Source organism: Camellia sinensis, chromosome 9, assembly GCF_055761805.1.
Source record: "Camellia sinensis isolate YWXY chromosome 9, ASM5576180v1, whole genome shotgun sequence".
NCBI classification, from domain to species: domain Eukaryota; kingdom Viridiplantae; phylum Streptophyta; class Magnoliopsida; order Ericales; family Theaceae; genus Camellia; species Camellia sinensis.
This window is the reverse complement of record NC_138969.1, coordinates 62,610,545-62,627,546: the sequence shown is the minus strand read 5'-3', so window position 1 is coordinate 62,627,546 and position 17,002 is coordinate 62,610,545.

Genomic DNA, 17,002 nt, shown 5'->3' with positions numbered 1-17,002 from the left:
CTGCCAAAATTCAGATGAATGACGAATAAGAAGTCACCCAACCCAACCCAACCTGATCCGCAAGCACCCTATCCAAAGTAATGGACATTTTATAAAGGGTCCAATGTATTGGGCATTTAGTTGTTTGGGTTGGCTATGGCTTAAGTAAAGTAAAACTATACCACCTAATATAAAGTAAAACTATTTTTGTCTTCGAATTTGAATTTAATAAAGAGGCCCAAAGCCATTTTGGGCCACCTGAGCTAAATCCATCAAATGAGTGTAATTAAAATGATCCAATATCTTGAGTTGGATTGAGGGATTCTATTTACACGCAAAAAAATGCTTAATTTCTTAGTATTTTCTATTAAATTATTTAGATTATAATTTATTTTCAATAGATCTTATATTTTTTTCATAAATTACCCTTCAAGATAAAATCATAATTTGTGGTACACTCAAATTTTCCAATTAGTTTCTATTAACTAATTTACATTTCTATTCCTTGATAATTTGAGGTACTTAAATTCAATCAAATATTTTTATATATATTAGTGATTATTTGACAAAGGAATTTATGTGCACCCAACTTATTCACTATATTTTTAATTATTCTGCACAATTGAATAGCTTAATTTTGATTTAAGATCTTTAAAGGTGCTTTATATTAATTATTGTTAATGGCGTTATTCGGGGTATTACAGCAGGACTCTAAAACATATGGGTCAGGTTCAGGCCCAAGGTCTTAGATTGGGCTTCGACTCGAGTCAGGCCAAGCCAAGCCTACTTGGGCCACTGACGGGCTTTGGGTAGGCCACTGGCTTATGAGCCAGATTTACATCCCTAAATGTTGACAAAAAACAAAAAAAATCATATAATTGATTACCAATGTTGGAGAGAAAAAATAAAGTTCAGTTTTGCTTTTCACCAGTTATAAGGGGTGTTTGGTGTGGATTATTTTGGCCAACTCATAGATTCTAGTTTTGAAAAAGTTATTTTGAACTGTTTTGTTAACTTATTTTAAATGTTTTCTGATTCTAACAACTTATTTTAACTCAAAAAAACTAATTCTGAGAAGTTGTTCACCATTTGGATTGTTTGATTAATTTATTTCAAACAGTTTTTTATTCTAACAACTTATTTTAACTCAAAAAAATTGATTATGCCCACCCACTGTTTCTGATTATCAGCTTCTGCTGTGGACATATTAATTTATGATTATACCCTTAGATTTATTTTATATTATTTTTTTTGAAAATAGAAAAAGACAAAAATGGATTGTCGATTAATCTTTTATTTTTTTTTATTTTTTTGAGAAATATGGACTAGTAGTGAATAACAAAAAATAAAGATTGATTCAATTTACAATTAACAAGGGTAAAAAGGATATTTACACATCAAAAATTTATTTCACCGCTTATTTATTAAATACTACTCCGTAACTAAAATTTGTAATCTAGCAAGTGCACCAAACAAATTAATGATGGCTGAGATCATTCTGATAAATCTAATAGTTATGAATTTTTTTTCATGTATGGTATTCAAAAACCACTTTTGGATACTATAGTTGTTCACGTCTATCCTTACAAGTTTTTTTTTTTTCTCTGTCTTGTTTGGAAAATTGATTATTGTAGTTAGTTTTTTAATTTTTTTAACAATTTTATGAGATAAAAAAATTATTTAAAAATGATTTGTGATATTTTTTTTTGTAATTAAAAAGATGATTGTAAGAAAAAAATAATTAATTAATATTTTCATTTTACCAACCATTTAAACCTTTTTAACTTTATTATTTTAAGAAAAAAACAAATAAATAAAGGCTTCCCAAACAAATGTACATAACTCTTATGGTCTCACCCTAATTCATGAATCAGAATCCTCTCCCTGATATTCCTGCTTGACTTCCTACTTGCTAGGCTATTTGGCCTACTTTTAGGTCTAATTTTGATAATTCGAACCGTTCACATTTTAAGATTTGTTAAGTATATCATACCTGTAAAAAATTAAATTGATCGGATATGTGTTCGGAAAACTGTTTATTAAATTTTTTAAAAAAATAGTTTTTAGTTCGATGATCCGAATACATGTTTTTTTGATATCCGATCAACTTGATTTTTTACAGGTATGATATACTCAACAAATCTTAAAATGTGAACGGTTCGGATTATCGAAATTGAGCCTAAAAGTGAGCCCAATGACCTAGCAAGTAGGAAGTCAAGTAGAAACCTTAAGAAGAGGATCTTGATTCCTAATTCACACCCTCACATCTCATCTCATTCATCAGATTGTCTCCCCTCTTGCTCGGCCGCAGCCTCGCCGGTCGCCAACTATAGCCTTGCCAGTCTTCTCTGCTCGCTGATTCGGTACTCTCTCTCTCTCTCTCTCTCTCTATTCTCTCTGCTTTTTCTTTGCTCTCTCCCTCTTTGCTTTTTCTTCTATTGTCTAATGGTGGTGCTGTGATGATTAATGAAAAGGTAACAACAATGCTCTGTTCTGTCTGTTATGTTATCATTATCTACATTGTGTGTTTTGTTGTTAGCTGTTTGCCACGGTAGTTTTGCCCCTTTTTATATGTTTGTATTGTTTCCTTTTGGGATTGTTTTTATACTGTTTGTAATTATTTTGTTGTATTTTTTGTAATGATATTCTTGTTGATTATGTTTATTTGCTTATCCACTATTATTATGTTTATTATTTGTATTTGTATTATTGACTCTGTTAGTTTACTTATACTTCGTTCTTTTTTATTAGTTTTATTAGGGATGGCACGATCTTCTGGGTGGGCTAGTTTGTTTGCTAGTGGCCCACCACTTATGCCTACCATGCATCCACAGCCTGAGGAGGAATTTCCACACACTCCTCTCTTCATGCATATAACTTGGCAGCAGTTTCTGTTTAAAAACATTACTCTCTTTATAAGGCTTAACCATAACTTCAACAAACAAAGAGCAAAAATCCTTAATGTCCGCACATTTTGCATTAAGAAGCTCTGCAAAAAAACAAAAATTTCAGATATGCATCTCAAAAATCATAACCAAATAAAATGAAAATACAAAATGAGTTACAATATACCATTAGCATGTATCGCCTTTTTGACCCAAATAAGTTTGGCTTTATAGTTTACAATCGAGATTCCACGCAACAATCTAGTACAATAATAGCCCAAAAAATAGATTTGGCGTAATGCTTTGCTAATATTACCAAATAGAGGCATTACTTTAGGTTTAATATAAGTCCTCCAATCCTTGACGGCATAAGACTTTTTCAGACCAAATTTAATATTCAGAATCAACATAAGAGAAAATATCTTTGCTAGTAGCCCACCACCCATGCCCACAATGCATCCACGACCAGAGCAAGAATGTCCACATGCTCTTAATGTAGAAGTTACAATTGTATATCAACTGCAAGGTCGTCAAGCTGAATTTCAGTATGAGAAATTTTTTTTGTCCACCTCTCTAAATGAAGATTTTGTAGTGGAGTTTAGTAGTTTTGACTTTTAAATCGTAGAGCAATGGAGCACTTGGCGACATTGAGGATTTTCAAAGAGAGTAGTTACGTTGTAGACGGTTTCTTTGTAGATGGCAATAGAGTTTTATTTGAAAAAGTTGGACAAGATATTTTCTCTTAGGTTGATTCAATATACCATTAGCATGTATTGCCTTTTTGACCCAAATAAGTTTGGCTTTATGGTTTACAATCGAGATTCCACGCAACAATCTGGTACAACAATAGCCCAAAGAATAGATTTGATGTAATGCTTTGCTAATATCACCAAATAAAGGCATTACTTTAGGTTTAATGTAAGTCCACCAATCCTTGATCTGAAAAGTTTTATGCCATCAAGGATTTGTGGACTTACATTAAACTTAAAGTAATGCCTCTATTTGGTGATATTAGCAAAATATCACATCAAATCTATTCCTTGGGCTATTGTTGTACTAGATTGTTGTGTGGAATCTTGGTTGTAAACCATAAAGCCAAACTTATTTGGGTCAAAAAGGCGATGCATGCTAATGGTATATTGAATCAACCTAAGAGAAAATATCTTGTCCAACTTTTTCAAATAAAACTCTATTACCATCTACAAAGTAACCGTGTACAACGTAACTACTCTCTTTGAAAATCCTTAATGTTGCCAAGTGTTCCATTGCTCTACAATTATCTTCAAAGTCAAAACTACTAAACTCCAATGCAAAATCTTCATTTAGAGAGGTGGACAAAAAAGTTCTCTCATATTGAAATTCAGCTTGACGACCTTGCAGTTGATATACAATTGTAGCTTTTACATTAGAAGCGTGTGGAAATTCTTCCTCTGGTCGTGGATGCATTGTAGGCATGGGTGGTGGGCTACTAGCAAAGATATTTTCTCTTATGTTGATTCTGAATATAAAATCTGGTCTGAAAAGTCTTATCCCATCAAGGATTGGTGGACTTATATTAAACCTAAAGTAATGCCTCTATTTGGTGATATTAGCAAAGCATTAGGCCAAATCTATTCTTTGGGCTCTTGTTGTACTAGATGGTTGCATGGAATCTAGGTTGTAAACTATAAAGCCAAACTTATTTGGGTCAAAAAGGCGATACATGTTAATGGTATATTGTAACTCATTATGTATTTTCATTTTATTTGGTTTTGGTTTTTGAAATGCATATCTAAAATTTTTGTGTTTTGCAGAGCTTCTTAATGCAAAATGTGCGGACATTAGGGATTTTCACTTTTGATTGTTGAAGTTATGGTTAAGCCTTACAAAGAGCGTAATGTTTTTAAATAGGAACTGCTGCCAAGTTATATCAATAAACAGAGGCTTTCGTATGAGTTTTCCCTTTTTATTAAGGACTTGGGCAACGACCCTCATGTGTAAGTTAAATATGCTATATCCTTTTAATATTTTTTCTTTGTGTAGTTTTAACTAATTAATCTTTTGTTCATTAGTGTTTTAGTCAACGGGTGGATATCCGTTGTGGTTGTTAGACGATTATTCATTTTGGGACGGCACTGAGAAAAAAAAAGTTTATAAAAAAGTTTTGGGATATTATAAGTAGTCGTTAAATGTTACATGGATGCACTTTTGATTATTATGTAGGGGTTTGTTATTCTCATTGGCATTCTAGAATTCCTACTGTCGGTGTTCCAGCAAGGGTGTACACTAAAATTGAAGTAGATAAATAGTAGTTTCGGTATAAGTACGAGTTTAGTCTGCCCGAAAGTACTACTTATTAAGTTACTTGATTTTGTAGGTCAATGATAGAGCACTATAATGACCATCTTGAAGTCGGTGAGGTATACTTGTAAATTTTATTTACCTCATGCAATTCGGATATTTTTATTTTATTTTAATTCTTTTAATTGTAGGTGAGGATTGAGAAGAGTCATATCAGCTGTATCACTGATACAATCTTCAATGGTGTTCTTGGTATTTTTTTTTTCCTCTGTCCACTGTTGCTCGTTTGTTGCTCTTTCTCTTTCATAATTTTTATCTTTTAGTTTGCAGGATTGCTTTTATGGGTTTCTTAACGAGTGAAATTGATTTCTAGGATTGTTCAGGATTTTTTATTTTATTTTAGAAAATAAACTGAATTCTATGACAGATTTATAGCAGGGATTTGTTTGTGTTCTATGTTTGTAAATTTTTTTTTCCTGGAATTAGTGGATTGCAGTCACGTCAATATGCTTTACAATTCCTTTCAAGGTTTTTGCACTACAACAAACTGCACATTTGGCGACCAAAAAAATTTTAGTCGCCAAAAATGGAACTTTTGGCGACTAAATTTTCTTTTAGTCGGCGTTGGTTGAAGGTTTTAGCTACTATATTATTTTAGGCGAGATATATTGTTTATTGGAAACTAAAAAAAACTTTAGTCACTAAATACAACGTAATAGGCGACTAAAATATTTTTAGTTGGTGTTGGTCGAAATTTTAGGCTACTAATTCTTCATTTAGTCGCCGTATACTGTTATTTGTCAACAAACTAAATTTAGTTGCCAAATAATCGGGACATTGATGAACTTTTGGTGACTAAAATAATTTAGTCGTTGTATATTAAATTTTTGCCGACGAAAATAAAAATTAGTTGCCAAATGTTAAGTTTGGCTACCAATGTTTTAGTTGCTGTTAATGAACATTTGCTGACAAATAAGAATCTGATCACTAAAGATTCCAAATATTTTTTTAGAGGGAAGGGCATTATATTGGCACCTAGTATCCTATTGACACAAAAACACTTTTTGAGTTCTGTTCTGGCTCACACACCAGATAGAGAGAAGTCAATACCAAACCTCACCGCCGCTCACCACCGATGATCATCACCGTCGCTGGAAACCGACGCTCGCCACCATGACCACTGCAAATCTGCACCACCATTGAAGCACATGTATTTTTCTCTCGCTCTGTTGCTCTCAGTCTCTCTCCCTCACTATCGATCTTGGTCTCTCTCTCTCTCTCGCTATCTCTCTCTTCCCCATTTCTCACACTTTTTGTAGGGTTTTATATGATTTTTTTAGTTTAATTTTGTGTTGATTTCGTAAATGGGTTTGGTTGAATTAGTTTGATTTCTATACATAAATCCCAAATTCAATGTCAAAAATTCCAAAACGTTATCATCTTATACAGGGTGGCACAATGAAGAGACAAGGAAAGGAAGAGTTATGAAGGTATAGGTTGGAAGCAAAAGAAAAAGTAAATGGGCAGTCAAAATTTTCAGTTAATATACAAAAGAGAGACAAATTGGAATTTGATTTTGGATTTTGGATTTTGCGAAATTTGAATTTTGAGTTTTATGTTTTTTAGAGTCAATTGAGAAAAACAAGTTTCTCAGATTACAAATGCTAGGTACCCAAATTAAAAAATATATTGCAATATAAAAAAGCAATCTTCTTGCTGGACTCCGACTTCTTGCTTTGTCTCTCCAAACTCATTGGTTTGTGTTGGGTGCAAAATTATAGCACCCATGAACTCCTCTGACTTGAGGGTGTTTATCCTCATTGAGGCGTTGTTCAGCACCACCTGCACAATAACCCCTCCCCACTGCAAATTTCATCTCTGCTTTTGAATTTAGTGAGTTCAACTTCTTTACTGTTATCTGCATCATGTTCATAATGAAACAAAAAACAACCAACCAATAATGATCAATAAAAGAAAATTTTACTAGCCAGGTGTGAGTTCTATTAGGTAAAATCTATGGCCAGATAATAAAAAAAAATTGCAAAGTAGGAAACATGATATGCAGATGAGATGCGCAGAGTAGAGAGAGCACTAACCTGAAGGCCATCAGAAGTTCTAGCCCAGTAGACACTTCCAAAACCTCCTTCACCAAGTTTATTATCCTCACTAAACCCATTTTAAGCAATGCTTTTGTGTTAGGTATTCTTTTTTTTGTTTTTTTTATAAGCAAATAGAGGAACTTTATCGATGTAGAAGAAAAACCATACAAAGTATTAGATTACATCAATGAAAGGCAAGAAACAAGAATCATCAAAGTGATCCATCCTAATCCCAACTAGGTTGGCACTAAGAGGAGCACACATGCTAGCTCAAGCCAAAAGTTGGCGAGGATCCAAAAAATAGAGAAATAATAGTACAGAACACACCCCATAAACACCAAAACAATCTGACTTTATTCCTGTTGTAGAGAGGGGGCATGGAATGAGGGGGAAGAAGAATGGCGCAGACAATTGTACTTCTTTTGGAGCTTTTTTTGTTTAAAATATTTGTTTGTTGTTCATTGGTGACTAATTAAAAGGATATATTGTCCATGGGAAAGAAAACAACAATGGTGGGTTAGTACCTTTTAGTAGTCTTGTACAATGTAGATGTTTGGTTTGGTGCGAAAAAATAACATGACAAACAAAAACGCTGCTGGTTTTGATGCAACCAGTTTGGTTTGGAGCTGTTAGTTTTAGAAAAACTTTCAAATGGCAGATTGAAGCTTCTATCTTATATAGGCATTGCATTGCATTGCATTGCTTTGCTAAAGATATTGTGTATTGTAGCTAATTTAGGGAAGGAATTTAATAAATCTCAAGTTGAAAGGTTTTTAGATATGGAAGATGCCTGCCTGCAGGTCTACCTTGTATGAGAGTTGATGAAAAAGTACCAATCCATAATGCATGCATTAATGCTTTACTCTATGTAGGAGAAAAAAGAACAGTAGTTCTGGAAACTCAAAAAAAAAAAAAAAAATGAATCTGTTATCAGAGATTAGGATTTGTTCATGGGTGTGGCTCACAATAACAACTGTAAATATACATCATAGGTTCCAATTTTCTGGGTGGTTTATTGTTTGGGTTAATAGATTTTCTTAAAAAAGAAAAAAGAAACTGCTACTCCGTGCCAAATATATATACATTGTTACTAAGACCAAACAACTAAACTGCGTAAACTAGTTGTAAACATAAGGCAGTGTTAAAATTGATGTATTATTGATTGATGTATTGATATGTTCTGTCTATTACAAATGGTTCCTTATATAGATGTAGGTGTAGTGGGTTAGGTTTAGTGGAGTAGGTGAGGTGGTAGTGGTGTAGTGGGTTAGGTTTAGTGGAGTAGGTGAGGTGGTAGTGGTGGTAGGTTTATTGATAAATTTTAACAGCCCCCCGCAAACTCAAGGAGGATAGAAACTAACCAACTTGAGTTTGGAGAGAGTAATAAAACAAGAAAATACATAAAAATAAAAGAGGATAGGAGACACTGTATGGTCGTGTCAGACCATTGGTGAAGACACTGGATGGTGGTGTCATAACGTTGTAGAGGACACTGTATGGTGGTGTCATAACGGTGTAGAGGACACTGGATGGCGGTGTCAGACCGATGTAGAAGACAGTTTATGGGGTCATGTCGGACCGTTGTAGAAGACAGTTTATGGGGTCATGTCGGACCGTTGTAGAAGACAGTTTATGGGGTCATGTCGGACCGTTGTAGCAGACAATGTGGTGACAGTTGTTGTAACAGTTTACGGAGTCTTGCTGGACCCTTGTAGAAACTAACCGGAATCAATGTCGGGACAGTTTACAGAGTCTTGTCGGACCCTTGTAGAAACTAACCGGAATCAATGTCGGGACAGTTTACAGAGTCTTGTCGGACCCTTGTAGAAACTAACCGGAATCTATGTCGGGACAGTTTACAGAGTCTTGTCGGACCCTTGAAGGAGCTAACCGGAATTAATATCGGGACAGTTTACAGAGTCTTGTCGGACCCTTAAAAAGTCGCACCCTCAAAAGGTGTGCCCAATCTATCAAAAGGCGTGCCATCAAAAGGCGTGCCCAATCCATAAAAAGGCGTGCCGGACATGATGGCGAGGCACGTGGGCGCCTTGGCTTGCGCGCCCGTTTTGTCGTCTGGTGGCAAGAGGCGCGCGATGCGCGTGGCTGCCTCGGCTATTTAATCAAGACAAAGGCTGAGGCTGAGGCAGAAGCTGAGACAAAAAAACTGAGAGAAACCTCTGAAAAAAACTCTTCCTTTGCTGAGAGAGAAACGCTGTAATACGTTGTAACACTCTGTTGCCCAGAAAATGGCTTCGTCTTCCCGTGGGCTGCTCACTCTCTTTCCCGACCTCAATGAGTCAACAAGAGAGAGAACTGGTGCGGTGGCCAGTGAACCTCAACCAAACACCTCTGTGTTTGCTCCGTTGAACTTTCCGATGCGGTCGGTGGAGCAAAAAATGGCGGTGCAAACTGATATTGAGGCCAATCAGTATACTCTGAAGTCATGTGTGGAAACCATGACTGCGGTCACAAACTTGTCGCACCGGCTGCAGAGCAGGACAAATGAGGTGCAACAGTTAAACTCTCAGCTGGTTCTGCTCCAACGCATGTATAAGGATGCGCGAGCAGAGATAAGTGTGCTAAAGACAGAAAACAAGGAGCTGAAGCGGAAGGCCACCGTGATGTTCCGATTTGGAGGGCCGCCATATGCTGCAGTGGAGGAGCAGGGAGTAGTGATCGTGCCCAGTGGAGTGGGAAACACGGAGGCAACACCAGCAAGGGCCGCCCAAGACGGAGGCAAGAAGAAGAGACCTGCAGCAGAGTAGAGAAGAAAAATCCCACTGTGCCGATTTGTGTTGGTTTGGTTTTGTTTTTTTTTTTTTTTTTGGTGTAAAATGGTGATCGGGGTGAGTCCCGACATGAATAAAATAAGTTGGTGTGCAGTTCGTCTTCTTCCTCTGTTTTTTTTTTTCTTTTTGTTTTTTGTTTTTTTTTTAATGAAAAAAAATAAAGAAATAAATAAAATAAAAGAAAGAAAATGGAGTGGTGTCTGCCATGTGCATGCGTGTGATGAGTGTTTGGGAATATAGTATAATAAAGAGATAAAGATATATATAGATAAAAGATAAAGAGGGTTTGAAAGTGGCAGAGAGAGAAAAGAGATATACATGGGCACAACAATATGTGTGTGGGTGAGTGGTCTGGAAAGTAAAAGAAAAAAAATAAAGAAATGGAGTGGGCTTTGCATTCGGCATGGTGGAGTAGTGTTTTTTTTTTTTTTTTTTTTTTTTTTTTTTTTTTTTTTTTTTTAAAGAAAAGAATCGAGAAAAAAAAAATAATAATAATAATAAATAAATAAAAAAATAAAGAAGGGGATGAAAAAGAAAAAAAATATATATATATAGATATAATAATAATAAAAATAATAAAAATAATGGGTCACGTGGGTTGCTTGGGGTGGTGTTGTCGGTTTCATTTCAAAAGAGGGAGTAAAATAATAAAAAAAAAGAAAAAGAAAGTTAAGTGGTTTTCAAAAGAGAGAGTAAAATAATAAAAAAAAGGAAAAAGAAAGGTAAGTGGGAGGATGCTTGAATTGGGGTTTGATTTATCCTCAGATTCATGCTCCAAGGTGGTACACGTGGGTGGTGTAAAGAGAGTGGTTGTAAAGGGTTTGCACTACCGTGGCATTTATTGCTTCATCTTACATTGTAGTTGGCCGGCATCATAAGTGGGCTGCAATTTTGGTTACAGTTGCAGGCGGAGTCGGAATGGCTGGGGTCCTTGGTACTAGGACGTATTATGTGGTGAAGGCTAAAAAAGCATCGGAAGGTGAGGAAGAGAGAGAAGTATTCGCAGAGTGGAAACAGCTCGTGGTGTCATTCAGATTTATCTGATTCAGAAGTAAATCCGATTTATGCTCTTTGATGAAAGAATATCAACTTATTGATCACGTCCACAACTCGCTCTCTCTAGGAGAGCAAACAAAGGAGTGCCCATCTGAAGATCAAGCACGCGACCATCTGCTCCATACACCACAACTGCTCGGCTCCACTCTGATCGGAAGCAGATGGGGCAGGCGATGTAGTCGGGAGAGACGGCGCCGGAGCTCCAGTAGGCGGCGTCGGAGGACTCAGTAGCGGAGACAGCGCCGGAGATGTCGGCTTCTTGCTTGGAGCCGGCGCCGGAACCAGAGCAGGTGGAACAGCTGGCGTAGGCGACGGTGCGGGAAGCGGAGGAGATGGTGGTGGAGTTGCCGGTGGAGCGGACACCACAGGAGGTGGCGCCGCCGTGGGGCTGGTGGTCGAAGGTGAGAGGCTTGTGATCAAGCACTTGGTAGCAAAAGAATGTACCAAGATGGTGGTAGTGAATCGAACGGAGGAGAGAGTGGCTGCCATCCGTGAGGAGTGAAGGTATGTGTAAAAAATTCCAGCGGGCAGCGAAGGCAAGGTTGCCGGCCGGCTGCCCGCCGGTGAGAAAAAAATACAAGCCTAAATCTTATGGCTCTGATACCATGTTAAAATTGATGTATTATTGATTGATGTATTGATATGTTCTGTCTATTACAAATGGTTCCTTATATAGATGTAGGTGTAGTGGGTTAGGTTTAGTGGAGTAGGTGAGGTGGTAGTGGTGTAGTGGGTTAGGTTTAGTGGAGTAGGTGAGGTGGTAGTGGTGGTAGGTTTATTGATAAATTTTAACAGGCAGCAAACCAAAGCACCAACCTACTGCCATACAAACTAGACAGCTGCCAACAGACAGCTGCACCAACTGCATCCATAGTAGCAACATTGTAGCAAAATTTACCAATACTTTAGGCAGCCAAACAGCAGCAACAGCAGCCAGCAACACTAGTAACAGCAGCCACAGCCAGCAATAATTTATGGCTTAGTTGTTAGCAATGTTTGTAATTTGTGACTTGCTTCCCCTTTTGTACCAGGGCAAGCAAGGTCAGCTCGTGTACGAGGACCTACATTAGGCAAAGGAGTGCAGAAAAAAATAGCTAGGAAAAAAGGAGAGAAATTGCATGTTTATGTCAACCGGGTGTTGAATGCAATCACTGGAGGGAATGCCACCCCAGCAATGAAGGAGTTGGGACTGTAGATTAGGCGGTTGTGCCCTCTTAAGAGCATGAAGTCGTGCAAAAAAATTGATCAGAGTACCAAAGATGCTGTTGTCCAAGCTGTGCTAGTATGAGATTCATCTTGCGATAATGTCTTTATTATGTTATTTGTAATTGCTTAAATTAATTAATGTAATACTTCTCTTATTGTGTTTGTAGGACAAGTTTGTTATCGGCAAGGATTTTCATAATGATGAACAATCCCAATGGATCATTGATAGGAAGGCATATTTGTTGTACAAGGACTGGAGATGTAACCTAAAGCAAGGGTTCCTCGAACTTGAGGAATAGGGTGTTGATGACCCCTATAGTCATCCGCCTACTGGAGTGAGCTTGGAGGACTGGAAACATCTGATTGATGTGGCTTGGAAAGATAAATCTCACTTGGTAGCAAAATAATTTTAAACCCCATTCTTGAAATTAAATTATGCGTTAATATGTAAAAATTCTTCACTAATTTTTTTTCTTTTCAGAAACGCTTAAAAGCTGGTAAAGCAAATAGGCGTATGCTACCATACAATCATGCAAGTGGATCTCTATCATTTCTAATAGCAATGTCGCTTATGGTGAGAAGTTGTTAATTTAGTAATGTACAAATCACTGTTTGTTCTTAATTTTGAATACTACTTTATCCAATTCTTCATTTTGTTATTTCAAACCTAACAGGTAGATGAGGATAGAGATCTAGATTTTCCTGAATTTTATAAGAAATCACACAAGTCCAAGAAGACGGGAGATTGGATTGACCCCAAATGTGGTGAGCTGCATGTGAGTATTGAATGTTGAAACCAATTGTGTTGAATATCAATTAGTAAAGTTGTTGTAAATTCCTTCGTCGTTGTTTGTGCTTTTGGTAAATACTTAGAAGTGGTAGCCACCGATGCGGGGACGCCATTGAGCCAAGAAGAACTATCAAGGCAAGTGCTTGGGCAAAAAAAAAAAAAAATACTTGCATGGATTTGGGATAGGCCCACAACCCTCTTCAACACTTGATAGTGCAGCACGAGCTTGTGATAAACATATGGAGTCAATGAGAGCTGAACTGGAGGTTCTTCGTGAGAAGCATCAAAGAGATTACAAGGAGCTGCTGAGGGAGAAAGAGGAACGCCAAAGAGATCACGAGGAGCTGCTGAGGGAGAAAGAGGAACGCCAAAGAGATCACGAAGAGTTGCTGAGGGAGAAAGAGGAGCGCCAAAGAGATCATGAGGAACTTATGAGGGAAAAAGAGGAGATGATGAAACAAGTCAAAAAAGAAAGAAAAAAAACATGGGAGGCACAACAAGTACAACTCAATCATCTGAATGACGTGGTGTCATGGTTCACAACCTTCTTGTAGGGTTCAGATGGTCATCCTACTATTCGGTAAGAAGAATTTTACTGTTATGCTACTAAAAGTTCTACAAAAAATGGATCATATTGACATTATTTTGTATGATGGATAAACCTGGAATTGTTTTCTAAAGTTACTATTCAAACCTATTAGAACGTTGATTATGTTTTTTTTTTTTTTTTTTCCTGTGCTTCGAATAGGTTTTGAGGCATACTGTGAGTAGACTTAGCAGTAGAGGACCTGGTGTTTCGATACTCCAAAGGACTTCATTCTGATTTCCATAAGGTAACCACATGATTGCAATGAAATATTCACTTTCCCAGAATTGAGTAGGATGAGCTTATGAATATGAGGGAAGTCACTAAATTAGGAGCCCATCCAATTGAATGGCATTACTAGAGGCGCAAAATGAATCTTTTGATTGTAAACCTGTAAAAATCACAAGGAAAATTCATTTTTCGCATGAGGAACTTTACATATTATGAATTTTATCAAGTCAAGAAAGTGAGGTACAACTACAGACATGACTAGCCAACCTAACCTTGATAGGAGATACAGTAAATACATCACATTGCAAGATTTTTAGTGTACTGCAAATGATTGTTGCTCTGATAATCGAGACAGAGACCCTGAAATTAGACCAAAAACATAAAAACAATGTTGAAGAAGATCAATCTAATAGAATTACACATATTTAGTCCAATCTTAAAAACCCATAAATCACTACAGGGAATATGGGATTTAACGGCATTTTTTTAAACGTCATTTTTTTTAATATTTAATGATGTTTTATAAAGGTCGCATTTTGTTTCAATTAAAACAGTACTGGTTACCAATGGAAGTCGTTTTTAAACACCTTACAATGTTATCCCACTCTCACTCTCTCTCTCTTTCTCTCTCTCAGCTCTATGAGAATCAGAACCTCTCTTTCTTCAAACCCTTATTTTGAATCTGAGATACCCTTTAGTCTTAGAGAAATCGATCCCTCAAATCTCTTGCTCACTTGCTCTTTCTCTTTCTAAACCCTTCAGTCTCAGAGATTACGATTCAACCTTCTTCAGTTCGGTGATTCATCTCAGATCCAATATTAGAGTGATTTCGATTTCGAAGTTCTCTCTCTCTCTCGATTTCTAAACTCCATTGCCACCACCATCTGCATCGTCTACTAAGGTGAGCACCACCGTCTATAATCTCAGTTTCGTATTTTCTCTCTCTCTCTCTCGCTCGCTCTTTCAAGATCTTTCTTCTGTCGATTCTTCTCCTAGGGTTTGGATAAACTCTCCTCTTGCCTAACTTGCCCTTGCGATTTCAATCGGTAAATTCTCTCTCTGACTGTTGTGAGATCTGAGTTCGAACGGTGAAGGAGACGCCCTAGATTGTTGTGTTTTGGGGGTTCTTCTTGTTTCTTGGAGGCAGTATCGTCTATACCGCTACATCTACACCTAGCTACAGTTATTGAGACTAGATCATCTTTTTTTTTCCCTTCAAGAAGGGTAAGATTTGAAGTTTGAACTAGGGGTGCAACTCGGGCAGGCTCGGTCCGGTTGGGGGTTTGCCCTTGCCCAGGCCCAGCCTGAATTGTATTTAGTAGTGCCCAATCTCGCCCAAGCCTGACCATCAACCTGAGCATGGCTGTCCAAGCCCGGACCAAGCTTTATAATTTGAACTCGAGTTTGCCCGAATTGCTCGAAATTCACAAGTCCAGGTGAATTTGCTTCCACAAAATAATAGAAGAGAGCTCTGCCATGTTCAGACTATGTAACCAGAGTACTGCTTAAAGGAAATATTGCCAAGTTGACCTGGGAGTGACCTGATTAACCCTCCACCACCACCCAAACAACATCTTGATCTTGATGAAAACAACACCACCCAAGAGATCACACTAGTATAGACTAAGAACCACTGGAACTGAATCATTTTCCACCGATCCAAATAGAAACCTTCAAATCTGGTGCATAAATGCTAGACATGCTATAATCAATAGATTTCAAATCTGGTGGCGTCGTTGTTGTTAGTCGAAGCTTATCTCCGCCGTTCTTGAAAGTTCAACTCTCCTGAATAAATGAATTGAGTCTGAGAGAGAGATAAGGTAGGGTTTTCTTTTTAGATTTAATCTAATGATCCACATAAAAGATGCTAATCCAAGGGTGAAAGACCAGCCAAAAAAAATAATAACTAAAAATTAAGGACAGCTATTTAATTTAATTTATACATATATTATATAATTTATATAATATATTAAATGCAATCCGGGTTCGGGTTGCTCGAGTTGGCCACTGATTCTGTCTAGGCCTGGCCCGAATTACAATTCGGGCATCAAAAATCTACCCAGGCCCGTCCAGATTAGAAAATATAGTTGCCCAAGCCCTAAAAAAACTCGGGTTGGGCATGGGTTGCTCGGGTTAAGCCCGCCCGAGTTGCACCCCTAGTTTGAAGCACCAATGTCTTCATATTACTGAATTTCTTATTTAATAACATATGTTTCAGATCTGAGATTTCTCATTCAAAAATATGCTTGAGATTTAAAATTTTTTATTCAAAAACATATGTTTCAAATTTGAGATTTCTCATTCAAAAATATATGTTTAAGATTTGAAAGTTCTCATTCAAAAATATTTGTTTGAGATTTGAATTTTCTCATTCGAAAATATATAGTCTTTCCTCAGTAAAAATTTTCATTCGAAGCAATATCATTTAGATATGAGATTTAAATTAAAAAATACATGTTTCAGATCTAAGAGTTTTTATTCATTTAAGATCTGAAGACTCCCTGGGATTTTTTTTTTGGTATAGCCTTCTTCCTACTTTGGCTTTTGATTGTTGATTTTTGAGGGAATCCGATTACTCAAGCTTTTGCATATATGATTGACATCCTTGATGAGGTTTGCTGCTATGTTCTACTCTTTTTTTAATTTTTTTTTTAATTATCAATTCATGCTATATTTATTGAAAAAGTGTAATAAATTGTTGACAATCTATCCTTGAATGTTAGTAATCAAATTTGTAGTACCTCTTTTTGGAAGAGGTGAAATGGGGATATTGGTGAAGTTTAGGTGTTCCAGCTTCCTAAGAATCAGCATTCTAAAATATTGGATACCAAGGTGAGATACTGTAGAATTGTCTTTTGGGTCTTGTGCTATGCTTGGTGGTACAATGCCAAAATTCGGCACACCATTGTGGTGTCTTTTTTATTTTTTTATTTTTTTTCAATAGTGGTACAATGCCAAATTTAGCTTTGACACATGTCTAAATCAAGAAAGTTGATGTTGAAAGTTTAGTGCAACTCTTTAAAAGCATTAGGTTTGTTAAATCGAATACTAAATAGATTTTTTGGAGGCATGTCTCTCTCTCTCTCACTCTCACTTTTTTC